The following is a 15903-nucleotide window of genomic DNA, read 5'->3' on the forward strand; positions in this document are numbered from 1 at the left end:
CCTTTTTTGTCCAATATTATAAGAATGTATCCAGATGTTTCACGCCCAGAAGAGAAGAAAGTAGTTTCTTATATTGAGACCTAAGGTGATACAGTTGGGGGCAACCTTTGTTCTGAGGTACCCCTGTAAACGTGTTATGGTGTATAAAGAGAACAGATATGTTTTCTATGAACCACAGCAGTTATCTAAATTTATTTCATCTCAGGATAGTAATTAATTACTTAATTCTGATTCTTTTAAAATCCATTTAGAGAAAATGTTCAACAGCAGTCGAGCCTCCTATGGTTTTCCTTGTTATTGAATTGTAGGTTAATTTCAGCAAATTGTAGCTCGGTCTCCAATAGATAGTGGACTAACTATATTGTATAATCAAAAAATTTACTTTGTATTTTTTGGATTAAGTGATATTCTGCTTTTCATTATATTTTTTCTTTTGTTTTTGATTGAGACTATCAAAACTATAATATTAATAAATAAAGAATGAAAAAACCCACAAAAAAACAATGCAAGTTTTCATCCCAGTTGGCATATATTAGGTGTAGTTATCCTTATTTGACACAGACTGGATCAGTTACCAATATACAATTCTTTGTAGTCCATGGATCAAGGGCAGGGGGGTCAGCTGAAGAGGTAAGTTTTTATATCTGCTCCACTTGATTTTAAAGTGGGATTCAGACACCGGGAAGACTGTACCAGGTACAAGCAACGTGAGAGAGAGGCAAGGTTGTTCATATAAAGTCCATAGAAATGCGCTTCCCCAATCATACAGCGAAAGCATTCAGCGAGGAGGCCCATAGGTCCGTCACAAGCGGAGGGTCCCAACGGGGAACCGGGAGGCAGGAAATAGCAACAAGTTCAAAATCTGGACAAATTAAACAGTAATATGGATAACAGCCCTCCAAAAGGTGCAGTAGGTTGTCCACAAGTCCTGATATCGAGCTGAGTAGGTATCTAGATCGTAGTGGGCTTGAATCTTCATCCAAGTAAACCACATGGGATAAGATGGCGCCTCCTCAGATGCCCAGGTCCGGAGAATACGTTTTTTGCCCAGGAAGACGGCATGCAGCAAGAACTTCGCAGAGGCCGCATCCAGCTCCTGCTGCACTAGGTCCTGTACATCCCCCAGCAGCAATGCAGGGACATTCCAATGCAAATCACGCCGAAACAAGCCATTCAAACACCTGTGAATGGGTGCCCAAAAGGTCAAGGTGGGACAGTCAAAAAAGGAGTGAAGAAAGGTTCCCCTCTGAGCCTTGCATTTAACACAATTGCCGTCAGCCCAAAGCCCCATGGCATTTCCCCTAGAGTGAGTAAGATAAGCCCTGTGGAGTATTTTGAATTTGGTCTCCTGTAAAGGAACTGCCTTTACATAAGAATAAAGTGTCTGAAAGAATTGGTGAAGATCATGAACAGAGACCTCCATGCCCAATTCGACAGACCATTCTCGGGCCAAATAAGACAAACACTCTTTCTCTTGAGAGTCCCTACTCGCTGTATACCAGGTGGAGATCCTATTAGAAGGGGTGGGAGTAGATAAAAAGAGCAAATCGAGGCTCCCATAAGGCCATTTATCCCCAACCACCCAAACCAAAGACTGGTAATAATGCCAAATTTGTAAATAAGTATAAGAATGAGCAAGAGGTAAATCCCAAGCTTCCTGCACCTGGGATAGGGAAGGGAACTGTCCCCCTCCCAATTGGAGTGCCACCCCCAAAGTAAGATCCCTCTCCCCCCTGCCCTTCAAACCTGCCAAGCCTCTAAGACCTGGGACAAAATCGGGGTTGTGAAGGAGAGACAGAAAGGGCAAGGCTGCAGGTGACCTACCCTGCTGGATTCTCCACCACCGCCAAGCTTTACGTAAGGGCAGAAAAAAGGAGAACACCGACTTAGGGCCTCTCACCCTTCCTCCCCAGAACTGTGCAAAAGGAAAGAAAGAGCCCAAAGCGAGCAAACATCTACAAAGAAGTTCAGAGGGGAATATCACCACAAGGACACCAAATGTTCATGTATCCATCTGAGGAGGGCCGCAACATTATAAAGACGGATGTCATAGAAACATAGAAACATAGAAAAAAACAGCAGAAAAGGGCTATAGCCCACCGAGTCTGCCCATTCCAAGTATCCCCTCCCCTGAATTTACTCCCTTAAAGATCCCACGTGAGTATCCCATTTTCTCTTAAAATCCGTCACGCTGCTGGCCTTTATCACCTGGAATGGGAGTCTGTTCCAATGATCCACTACTCTTTCGGTGAAGAAGTACTTCCTGGAGTCGCCATGAAACTTCCCTCCCCTGATTTTCAGTGGATGCCCTCTGGTGGTCGAGGGTCCCATGAGCCAGAAGATATCATCTTCTGACTCGATGCGTCCCGTGATGTACTTATATGTTTCAATCATATCTCCCCGTTCTCTTCTTTCCTCAAGTGAGTACAGCCGCAATTTTTTAAATCTTTCTTCATACGTGAGATCCTTGAGCCCCAAGACCATCCTGGTGGCCGTTCGCTGAACCGACTCGATCTTCAGCACGTCCTTTCGGTAGTGTGGTCTCCAAAACTGAACACAGTACTCCAAGTGAGGCCTCACTATGGCTCTGTATAACGGCATCATAACTTCAGGTCTCCTGCTGACGAAACCTCTGCGGATAGACCCCATCATTTGTCTTGCCCTGGAGGAAGCCTTCTCCACTTGATTGGCAACCTTCATGTCCTCACTAATGATCACCCCTAGGTCGCGTTCCGCCGTGGTCCTAACCAAGGTCTCACCATTTAGTACATAAGTTCTACGCGGGTTTCTCTTACCCAGGTGCATTATCTTGCATTTTTTAGCATTGAAGCCTAGCTGCCAAGTAGTTGACCATTGTTCCAGCAACAGTAGGTCGTGTGTCATATTATCAGGTAATAAGCTTTTGCCTACTATGTTGCAAAGTTTGAAGTCGTCGGCGAACAGTGATACCCTTCCTCTAAGTCCTTGTGTCATATCTCTTATGAATAAGTTAAATAGAATCGGGCCCAGGACTGAGCCCTGCGGCACTCCACTGATCACGTCCGATGCTTCGGATGGGGTACCGTTCACCACCACCTTCTGAAGTCTACCGCTCAGCCAATCCCCAATCCATGTAGTTAGAGTGTCTCCTAATCCTATCGATTTCAGCTTGTTCAGTAATCTTCAATGAGGGACGCTATCAAATTCTTTACTGAAGTCCAAATATACCACGTCCAGTGACTCTCCGGCGTCCAGTTGTCTAGTAACCCAGTCAAAAAAGCTAATCAGATTAGATTGGCAGGATCTACCCTGGGTGAACCCATGTTGGTGTGGATCACGCAGTTTTTCTTCGACTAGGATTGTGTCAAGATTCTGTTTGATCAGTGTTTCCATGAGTTTACACACTATAGACGTGAGACTCACTGGTCTGTAGTTTGCTGTCTCTGTCCTGCAGCCCTTTTTGTGGAGTGGGATTACGTTGGCAGTTTTCCAGTCCAAGGGGACCCTTCCTGTGCTTAGGGAAAGATTGAAAAGAACAGATAATGGTTCTGCCAGGACTTCCCTTAACTCCCTGAGCATTCTGGGGTGTAGGTTATCTGGTCCCATGGCTTTGTTTACTTTGAGTCTTGATAGTTCATCATAGACGCTACTGGGCATAAATTCGAAATCTTGAAACGGGTCTTTCTGGTTATCTCCCGTCTGCAGCTGTGGACCAGCTCCCGGCGCTTCGCAGGTGAACACTGAACAGAAGTATTTGTTTAGTAGTTCTGCCTTCTCAGAATCTGATTCCACAAAGTTACCGTCCGATTGCTTCAGGCATACTATCCCATCTATGTTTCTTTTCCTGTCACTAATATAGCTGAAGAAAGATTTATCCCCTTTCTTAATTTTCCGTGCTAGCTCTTCCTCCATTCGGAGTTTGGCTTCTCTGACTGCTGTTTTGACAGCTTTAGATCTGTCTAGATAGTCCTCTTTCGCCCCCTCTCTGCCTAAATGTTTGTAGGTGATAAATGCGTCTTTTTTCTTTTTAACTAGGTCTGTAATTTCTTTACTGAACCATTGGGGTCTTTTGTTTCTCCTGCGTTTACTTACTGTCTTTATGTATCGGTCTGTTGCTTCGTGTAGGATGGACTTCAGAGACGACCACATATCCTCCACATTGTCAGATATAGCTTGTTTATGTAGCTTCTGATGGACAAAATGTCCCATGCGGTTGAAGTCTGAGAACCCTTGTTGCTGTGTTTATCTTAGGGAAACCTTTCTTGAGGTTGAGCCATACCATATTATGGTCGCTGGAGGCCAGTGTGTCTCCTACTGAGACTTCCGTGACGCTATCTCCGTTGGTGAGAACTAGGTCTAGTAACGCCTGGTCCCTGGTGGGCTCCAATACCAATTGCTTGAGATGTGCACCCTTTATGGAGGTTAATATTCTTTTGCTGCTACCCGTAGTCGCGGAGAGTGTGTTCCAATCTGCATCTGGCATGTTGAAGTCTCCTAGCATTACTGTGTCCCCGCGCAGTGTGATGTTCTCTATGTCCTCGATTATGTCCTCAGGTAAGCCTAATCCACCCCCGTCCCGGGCCTGGGTCCATTTGAGAAAGCTAATACGGGCCACCCTGCCTCTCCAAATGAATGTGCGAATCACAGATCGAAAAAGACGCTCATTGCTGCGAGAGATCCAAACGGGAATGTTCTGGAGCAGGTACAGGAGCTTTGGGAACATGACCATCTTAACCAAGGCTGCGTGCCCCATGAGAGATAGCGGAAGGTCGCGCCATTTGTGACATAAAGTTTTGATTTTCCCAACAGTGGCCGACATATTGGCTGCATACAGGTTTTTTTTGATATAACAGTTTTTTTGGATATAAGTTTTTTTTTTTTTTTTTTTATATAACAGAATATCCAAATACTTTAACTTCCCAAATGCCCAACCTCCCACACCAGGGCTCGGAAGCGTCTGTCCCCAGCAGCAAGGCCTCAGTTTTATCAAAATTGATCTTGAGTCCAGAGAACCACCAGTAAAGGTTAATAACAGACATAAGGGCAGGCATAGTACAATCTTCATGCCTGACATATAACAACATGTCATCCGCAAACAGACTTATGCGGAACTCCCGGGTACCAACCCTTAAACCCTTCAAGCTTAGAATCTTGCCGAATAAGAGCCGCCAGAGGCTCCAAAGATAAAAGAAAAAGGAGTGGAGAGAGGAGACAGCCCTGTCGCTTCCCACAGCCCAATGGAAAAGGTGCGGAAACACCCCCATTTATCAAAATCTGGGAATGCGGGTTGTGGTAAAGAGCGGTCAGCCAAGTGAAATCACCCTTAATACCAAAGCGCCCCAGTACCCAAAAGAGATGAGTCCACGAGACCATGTCAAAAGCTTTTTCAACATCGAGGCTGGTGATCAAAGCTCGCTCAGAAGAGGCATGAGGGGACTGCAAGACAGCCAGTACTTTTATCAGGTTCATTGAAGCGAGTCTACCTCGTACGAAGCCAACTTGGTCTTCATGAATGAATTGTGGAAAGAAGACATAGAAACATAGAATATGACGGCAGAAAAGGGCCATCGGCCCAACAAGTCTGCCACTCTAAGAACCATCCCCCCTAAGCACTTCCTCGAAGTGAACCCACATGCTTATCCCATTTTTTCTTATTGAGCACATTGCTGGCCTCAATTACCTGAAGTGGAAGATCATTCCAACGATCAACCACTCTTTCAGTGAAGAAATACTTCCTAGTGTCACCATGAAATCTCCCACCCTTGATTTTTAATGGATGCCCTCTTGTTGCCGTAGGTCCTGTAAGGAAAAAGATGTCTTCTTTTACCTCAGTACGGCCAGTAACATATTTGAACATCTCTATCATGTCTCCCCTCTCTGCATTCCTTGAGAGAGTATAGCTGCAACTTACCTAGAAGTTCTTCATATGGGAGATCCTTGAATCCTGAGACCATCCTAGTGGCCATTCGCTGAACCGACTCCATTCTCAGCACATCCTTTTGATAATGTGGCCTCCAAAATTGAACACATTATTCCAGATGAGGTCTCATCATGGACCTGTACAACGGCATTACAACTTCGGGCTTTCGGCTGACAAAACTTCAACGGATGCAACCCAGCATTTGTCTAGCCTTGGATGATGCTTTCTCCACTTGATTGGCAATCTTCATATCCTCACTAATGATTACTCCTAGGTCCCGTTCTGTAACAGTTCTTGTTAAGGTCTCTCCATTCAGGGTGTAAGTTCTGCGTGGGTTTCCACTGCCAAGGTGCATAACCTTACACTTTTTGGCATTAAAACTCAGTTGCCAAGTTGTGGATCATTGTTCTAGTATGAATAGGTCCTGCGTCATAGTGTCGGGCCCGGTGCTTTTGCCCACTATGTTGCACAGTTTAGCATCATCGGCAAATAATGCAATTTTACCTTTGAAGTCCCTGAGGCAGGTCCTGTACAAAGATATTAAATAGGATTGGACCCAAGACCCAAGACATGCAAGAATGCTGGCCAGTATCTTAATGTCCTGATTAAGTAGAGAGATCGGTCTGTAGGATCCAAGAGCATCTAGGGGCCTGCCTGTTTTAGGGAGGATAATGATATGTGCTTTATTATGCGAGTCCCCAGGCGGTGTTGATGTACGCAGACCCATAAAGTAAGCCTATAAGGGCAAGAGCACCACAGGTTCCAAGAGTTTATAAAATTCAGGGCCTAACCCATCAGGGCCTGGCTTTTTAGCTAATTTAAGTTTGCGAATAGCCAATTGTATATCCTCCCCGGTTATGGCCCCATTGAGGGATGCTTGTTGTTCCTCTCATTAGTGTAGTGTAGTGTAGAACTGCACAAACTGATGGGTAATAGCTTGATGATTGTGATGTATTCCACCCTGAGGGTCCTTAATAGAAGTGATAATGTGTTTAGCTTTGGGAGGCCGCACCAAATTGGCAAGCAAACAGCCCGCTCTGTCACCCCACTGATGTAATTTATGTTTATAGCAATAAAGGCTACGATTTGCCCGTTGAGTCAAAAGGTCATTAATCTGAGCCTTAGTCCGACTAAGAGCCTCCTTAGTCGCAGGATCCCGGTGCGCTATGTGTAGGCAGTATAGGCAGGTCAACTCCCGAGTCAAGGAAAGAAGCTCCTGGTTGCGCCGCTTCCGCAAAGCTGCAGAATAAGCCAGAATTGCCCCCTTATGACCGCCTTAGCTGCCTCCCAATAAATAACTGGTCCAACATCAGCCACAGAATTAGTGTGTAAATAATCATCCCACTTTCGCTGAAGATAAGTGTGAAATTTAGCGTCCGTATAGAGATGGGGCGACATCTGCCAAACTTGGTCAGTTGAAGGGTTTAATTGAAGAGTAAGCTCCAAGAGGGCAAGATCGGGCACCAGAGGCACCCCCATGGAAGCAGAAGTTAACTTAGGAAAAAGAATCTCAGAAGCCAAAAAGTAATCAATGCGTGAATACATTGCATGGGGGTGAGAGTAAAAAGAGAAGTCATGCTCGTCCGGGTGTAAGGTACACCAGACATCCACAAGCCCCAATTCTGTTAGAAGAAAATTCACCCCCTTTGTATAGTGACCCTTTGGGGCAGGCTTCCCAGGTTTGCAGTCACAAGCGTGGTTGGCTACCGTATTAAAATCCCCTCCCATTATAGAGTTTGAACCAAGGAGGATTAGGTGTCCCACCAGCGAGGAGAAAAACCCATGGTAGTAAGTATTAGGAGCATATACATTACACAATACCAAGGAATGGCCCTAGAGTTCCCCTATCAAAATGAGATATCTCCCCGTAGCATCGGCAATTTTGCGATGAACATGAAATGGTATATTCTTATGTATAAGGATGGCCACCCCACATTTCCTTGCTGTGTAAGAAGCAGAGTGCACCTGTCCCACCCAATCCCTCTGAAGTTTAGCATGTTCTGCAAGGGTCAAATGGGTCTCCACCCCACATTTCCTTGCTGTGTAAGAAGCAGAGTGCACCTGTCCCACCCAATCCCTCCGAAGTTTAGCATGTTCTGCAAGGGTCAAATGGGTCTCCTGCAGAAGTGCTATGTCAGTGTGTTCCTTCTTTAAATAAGCTAGAATCTTGGTATGCTTAATGGGAGAATGGATCCCATCAACATTAATAGATTTGATATTTAATTGAGCCATTAGGTAACAGCAGTAGTAGAGAACGGAAACAAAGAGTATGTGCTCACACCTGTAGGGGGATGGGACTTCCCCAGCCAAATCCCCCCTCCAGAAATACCCACACTTTTAACAAGCGTCAATAAGCCCTGATTCTCCCGGGGCCCATGCAGTTCACAGAAACAAAATCAACAACACAATACATACTCCCCATATGCTCCACATCCCTGAAACATACCAGCCCCAGTTCCCCACAGTGCATGGACAAGCCATGCCACAACCCAAACAGAAACTAAAGCAAACAGGCAGTTCCGGGTCACAATCAATACAAGAAATGAAATACAACCTAAGTACATAGAAACTGCACCAACCCAGAAGGTCATGGCACTGCCCGAAGCAAGCCAGAAAGGGGAAAAAGAAAAGAAAAAATAATCGTATACTCAGAACATAACACAAAGCTTCCTTACTAATATTGAAGTTGGCAAGCATAGAATAATAAAAAATCAGAGGTCCCCCCAAAACAATAGGTCTAGCAAATGGCAAAGAACAAAGAACAGCAAACAGTTAACAAGGCCCAGACAACAAGCAGGCAGTGAAAGGGCTCGGATCCAGGCAGCCCTGAGGAGGCCAGAGGCCACGCTGCAAACTGAGCAGACAAGGTTGTCCTGCAACACTCTCCAGCCTATGCATGTAATGGAACAAATCCAAAAAGAAGTCCACATCGGGAAAAGAACCATCCCAGCTTCAAACAACTCTGAAGTAATGCATAGCAAAGATAAGGACTGTGTGAGGGACGGAATTCAGGTGCCGTTAAGCGACCCATTCAGGGCACAGGATGCTCCCCCGACACCGGAGCTGGCAACTGCTTGATGAAGTGATCCAGCTCTTTGGGTGAATTCAAAAAGGTGACTTTATTGTTGTAATTTACTCGGGCCCTCGCAAGATAGAGAAGGGAGAACCAAATGTTCCTCTTGAAAAGTTTGCCGCAGTAGGGCGCTGAAAAATCCTGAAATAACAGGATCTTGTGGCCCTCAAATTGAAGAGATTGATCTCGGTGTTTGCAATAGTGGGCCAGAATAAGTTCCTTGTGTGCGAAGTTCAAGAAGCGGGCAATGACCGGCCATGGTCGTCTCTCTTCCTCCCAGCTGGATCCCATGTGATGTGCTGTATGAGGAAGGGTGCCAGGGAGACAGGTAGGTCCAGTGCTTTGGGGATCCAGTCTCTAACCAGGACCGCAGGTCGATGTCACGGATTGAATCTGGGAAACCCACTATCTGGAGATTTTTACAACAACCTCTGTTCTCTTGGTCCTCAAGGTGTTAAGTTAGAGGTTTCCAGGGTGCGGATGTGCTCCTTGAAATTGGCTGCACTGTCCTCCTGCCGAGCCACACGATCCTCCACTCAAAGTCTTCTGGCGTGCGAGTCCAAACTTTCCTTTATATCTTCCATAAAGGTATGGATTTTCACCAGCTTATCCTCCATGACTAGAGTTAGCGATCTGGTCAACTCCTGTATCGCAGCCGCTTTCAAGTGTGAAAATAGGCGCCTCGTGGTGCTCTGCCATTTTAACTTCTTGTGCCTTCGGTTTGTCCTTGGCTCCACAGGGAGTTTTTGTTGCCATTCTGTAGGCGCACCGCAAAGCAAAAGACACCACTAGAATCAGGAAGACGAGGGCTGCAACTGAATATATTTGTATCCCACGGCCGGTGCAAAAAAGAAGAGTTGAAAGATGTGGAGAAAAAGCGTGGCCCGGAGCTATTGAGATGCACGTTGAGGAGTAGTGGCTCATGGCCAGTAGGGGGTGATGTTTATGGGACGGTAATGGAATGGATGTCAGGACTGATAGTGCAGTATTAAGTGCCTGTATTTTGTATGATTCTGGATAATTCTAGTTAGATACAAGCATATGTGTCAGTTAAGGCCACGCCCAATAGAAGTGTACGAAAAATGGGTGAAGAAAAATCTGAATATGGATGCAGTCAAAGCCAGAAAAACACACTACAGATTAATATAAGGGAAAGAATAATATTCTTTTTATGTACTTTGCTATTAGGCCAAATCATGAAGGAAACCAGGATATACAGGACTCCATTTTGGGTTCTTTGTCTGTCTGTGTCTTGTACTCCATTTTGTGATCAGCCTATGTCCCATGTCTTTGTTCAGGTTTAGCATTGTGGTTTTAATTGATACCAGATGTGCCTTAGGCTGGCTAGGAAGAAGTATCACAAACTGAGATATAACTTGCTTTAAATATGAATGAATGGCCAAGATATGAATGAAAATTATGAATGAAAGGGGCCCCTGGAGTGATTGTGTGACTATATTGAATAAAAGAATAGGTTTTGAAAAAAACATATATATATTTGCAACATAAAGAAATTCAAAGGTTATAACATCTGGAAATAATTAAGTCAGAGACTGCTGCTCTAACATAGGAAGGCTTCTGTGTGCAGATCAATGAAATTTGAAACTGTCAGCTTAGGGAGAGGGGGAGACAGCCCCTCCTTTCCTCTAAGGCCGACCAATTTTCAGCACTGTTTGTAGGGCTTAGAAAATTTCAGCACCTTTTTAACAAATGATTCTCTTAATATACCTTTGTGACAAGGATACAAGGAATATTGGAAATGTTATAAAATGTTAATGTATATTCAGAAATGGATGTAAACAGAACAAAAGTAATTTCTGAAACTTTTATTTTCTTTGTCTAACTTTTAAACATCACCTCTGTTAGTTTGATTGGCTGTCAAACTGATGATGTCATACTGAGAGTGTTTCGAAATATTGAACTGAGCTCGTTATCAGAAGGCCAGCATTTTGGCAACTATAACAACCTCCCGCTAATGCAACGGCTAAAGCAATTATGCTTTATTCTTTTGGTGTCATGATTGAAAAAATAAAAACAATAATTATATTTTGGTAACAAAATCTTTGCATTTAGCGTCATTTAGCATGTTTTTTTATTATTTTTCACACCTTGAGTGAAAGCTAGCAGCTTAATTGATAGCTGCAGCTTAATGAGTGTGCAGGCGTCCAATGCCCATGCTCAACGTCCGGTCAGTCTCCCGGCATCACATGCCCCCCCTATATTTTATATTATATATGTTCATATGATTCCATTTTCTTATTTCATAATTTAAATAATTAATAAATACTTTTCAAATAAATTAACTTAGCTTTTCAGTGTTTCAGTATTTCTGCAAACTTTCACCCCTTTACCAACGCGTTTTGCATATCTTTGTCAAGGTCGGGGGAACTGAAAATTAAAAAGAAACTCGCAATTAGTTTACCTAACAAACACCTTCCTCTACAGCTAAAGTCTAGCTGTTCCTCAGTGAAAACTTTTTTTTTTAAAGAATTTTATATAAAAAAGAATATTTAACATCAGTTTTCTAAATAGAATATTTTACATCAGTTTTCTAAAAAAAGAATAACATCAGTTTTGTACCTATTAGCTGGCTTCCGGCTTTGACCGGACGTGACGTCAGGAGTGACTCTGTATTTCAGTGTGTTGTTTGAACGCTGCGGACATTTTTGGATGCCGGCAGCACAAGTTATAAGATTAAGTTAGATTATGGTAAGGTGTATCCTCCTGTTCCGCCACTTATTTCTGTCAAATGGGATGATTCAAGAACTCCCTAACTCTAAACATACTTGAGAAAACATCCACTCCACAAATGGATTTCCTAGCGTGTCAACTCACAAACCCAACACTAAAAAACTCTCTAAACTGCTTGCTCTGCTACATAACACCAGGAAACTGGACCACAGTGAGACCTGAATTTGAAAACTTCATCTACCAAAACTCACTAACAGCTGAATATAACCTCATCCTAGGAGACCTAAACCTACACCTAGAAGACACAACCTCCACACCAGCAAATAACTGTCTATCCTTCCTCAATGCCTTATCCTTCCAGATCCTAAACCCACAAACCACTCATGAAAAAGGTCATCAACTGGACATTGCTGCATTCATGTCTCACCAACCATCCAATCCAGCAATCCAAACTCCTAACGGAACATGGTCCCCATCCCTATGGTCAGACCACTACATTTATAACTTCAACATCAATTGGACCAAGACCAAACACACACCTCAATCAAAAAAAACCACATATACCTCACGCAAACATATCGACCCAACCATTTTCTGGTCAAAGGTAGACGAAACTATCCAAGACTGCGACCCAAAAAACTTCATCTCCCACTGGAAAAATGTATCCACCAACATCCTTGATGATCTGGCACCCCTACAAACCAAAACCAGAACCAGCAGGAAATCAGACCAATGGTTTGATAATGAATTACTCCAACTCAAAAGACAGTGTAGAAGATTAGAAAGAAAATGGAGAAAAAAGAACCAAGATCAAACAAAAACCGACTGGAAAAAAATCAACAAACAATACAAAAATCTACTAAAAGATAAGAGGAAAAGCTACTATACTAATCTCATAGGCACGGAAACCCAAGATTCCAAAAAAATATTCCAAATCCTGAAAGAATTAACAGACACCAAACCATACACTACCACCACGAACACACCTCCACCATCACCCACCCTCTTAGCAGAACACTTCAAGAACAAAATCACCAACACCAGAGCCACACTCATCCTTAACCCATCCCATCAAAATCCAATCACAATCCACCCTACAGGAAAAGAGGCAATCGCAGCAGACAGAATTTGGACTCAATTCCCTAACATACAATGGTCAGAATTCAACAAATTCTACAAAAAATACAGCCATGCCTCCTGTGACCTCAACCATTGCCCCTCATATCTCCTTACCACCTCTAGTGTAAAATTCCGCACCATAACTCTACAATGGATCCAATTCACGCTCACAGAAGGCACATTCCCTGCTGACCTCAGCGAAATTGTCATCACCCCAATCCAAAAAGACCAAAAAGCACCACAAAACCTCCCATCTAACTTTAGACCTATAGCCTCAATTCCGCTATATGTCAAAATTATAGAAGGCCTAGTAGCCAAACTCCTCACCAATTACATAGAGGACCATAACCTACTCCACCCCATGCAATCAGGCTTCAGAACAAACTTCAGCACAGAGACACTACTAGGCTCCCTTATGGATACCGTCAGACAACAACTTAGTACAGGGAAAAAAATGCTACTCATACAACTGGACCTATCGGCGGCATTCGACCTAGTAGACCACAACATCCTTCTACAGATCTTAGATGCAATAGGCATCTCAGATAAAGTATACTCCTGGTTTGAAGGATTCCTAAAACTCAGAACCTACAGTGTAAAATCAAACAAAGAAAAGTCAGAATCCTGGTCAAACCCCTGCGGCGTACCACAAGGATCTCCACTATCCCCTACCCTCTTCAATCTCTACACTGCTTCTCTAGGAACGCATCTGGATAATCTAGGCATAACCTCCTATAGTTATGCGGATGACATCACCATCCTCGTCCCATACGATCATTCTAAACCTACCATGACAGACAAACTTCACCAAACACTTGAAGCAGTCACAACCTGGATGAAAAATCACAAACTTAAACTCAACCAAGACAAAACCAAATTCATCCTCCTAGAAAATGACAAGATCCAAACCACAACCAACCTAGACATAAACGCAACCAAATATCCCATCCAAACCACCATAAAACTACTAGGCATGACCATAGACAGATGCTGCACAATGCAACCGCAAATAAATAAAACAATTCAAAAATCATTCGCAATCATGAGAAACCTGAGACAAGTCCGAAAATTCTTTGAAAGAACACAATTCCAACTTATAGTACAATCCCTAATACTAGGTATATTGGACTACTGTAACATACTCTTCCTTCCATGTCCTGCAACTACGATAAGACAACTCCAAACAATCCAAAATACAGCTTTGAGACTCATCTACTCATTGAAAAAACATGACCACATCACTGAAGCCTTCATCAACTCACACTGGCTCCCAATCCAAGAAAGAATCCATTTCAAATTCTACTGCATATTATTTAAAACCCTACACGGAGACAGCCCATCATACCTGAACAATCGCCTCATCCAAGCACCCAGTACCAGACACAGAAAAACGCACTCCCCATTCATACCCCCCCAATCAAAGAAGTAAAAAGAACAAAACTACACGACGGCCTCCTAGCCACTCAAGCCGCAAGACTGGACAACCAGATCTCCAACCTTCTGATGACCACCCCAGACTATAGGACATTCAGAAAAGAAATAAAAACCACACTTTTCAAGAAATTCCTGAAACAGCAATAATAACACGACCTCTAAATGCTCTTAAGATCTACAACTTACCTCTCTAGCTAATCATTGTAATTCTGTCTTTTTTAAATTAACCTTTTGTAATCCGCCTTGAACCGCAAGGTAATGGCGGAATAGAAATCCCTAATGTAATGTAATGTAATGTAATGTAATGTAATGATCAGTGACACTCAGAAAAGCACACAGACAATGTAAAAGCATAAACAATAACCCTTTATTATATATATATAAATATGAATATAAGAATTAAATAACTTCACCGTATCCCAGGCAACGACCAGTCCTTCACAATTGGGAATCCATGCAATTGATAGGTGGGTAGACACGGGAGACTATCCCTTTAGACGTCTTGGATTCTAATGTTAGGGTCAGAATTCCGGTCTTATATAGGATGAAAAGCTGCTGAGTTAGTAAAACAGCTGGTCCTGGTCTTTTTTTCCTTGTTTTGACAACACCTAGGTCAAGGAGGTGTTGCTTCCCATCTGTCTTCACTGTCCCTTTGATGTTGTGTGGGCAACACTCAGGTCAAGGAGGTCAGAATGTCAGATAATCAGACTTGTGGATACATGTCAGTAGTATGCTGAGTTTCAGTTACTCCCCTGGCCAGTCCCTTTGATGTTGTTTGGGCAACACTTAGGTCAAGGAGGTCAGAATGTCAGATAAGCAGACTTGTGGATACATGTCAGTAGTATGCTGAGTTTCAGTTACTCCCCTGGCCAGTCCCTTTGATGTTGTTTGGGCAACACTCAGGTCAAGGAGGTCAGAATGTGAGATTTCAGATACCCCCCTGGCCATAGGCATAACAGTCCACCCCTGGATCCTCAAGTCTGCACCTCCGAATAAGAAGTCATCCGAATAGAGGGAGAGAGTGTTCGTTTGTATACACAATAGGTAAATCCACAATTAAGAAATGTTAACATAAGGATAACTAACAAAAATATAGAGTAAGGAATGAAGAAATACCTTTTGTGCCGTAGCCCTCCCTCTAGTAAAAGCGTCCCACCAAGGGTGTGCAGTGATAGCTTCAATGTGATCTGCCACAGAATGTAAGTTAGTATTGCAAAATTCAGAATCTATAGGATTGCTATATTTTGCATGGCTTTCTTTATAGATGGCAATCGGCAAAAGAAAAATTAATATTCACATTTGATACTGAAAAGGGAGCTTGAATAGCATGAATCACAAGTTTAACAGTAGTGCTAGCAACACAAACATTTTTATGTGATATTTCTTGTATAAAGGTATAACCTTGCGGTGGAATGGTCCATTGGCACAAATTGTAGATATGTTGTAAAGAACATGGTTCATAGATGACACGTTTATTTTATTTTGTTCATCTATTAGTTGCCCATGATAAGTGGGAAACCCTAATTGGGGTCTCAATGTTAAAGGCATCACCGTAAAAGGACACATTGTTTCATTTCAAAATTACACCATTTTCTATCTAAGGGTACAGAATGTGATGTGGTTTTAAATCAATGAGATAAAGTTAATTCTTTGTGGTAAAAAAACAAAACACAGTTATCATTGACGA

This window comes from Geotrypetes seraphini, chromosome 6 (assembly GCF_902459505.1).
Source record: "Geotrypetes seraphini chromosome 6, aGeoSer1.1, whole genome shotgun sequence".
Lineage (NCBI taxonomy): Eukaryota > Metazoa > Chordata > Amphibia > Gymnophiona > Dermophiidae > Geotrypetes > Geotrypetes seraphini.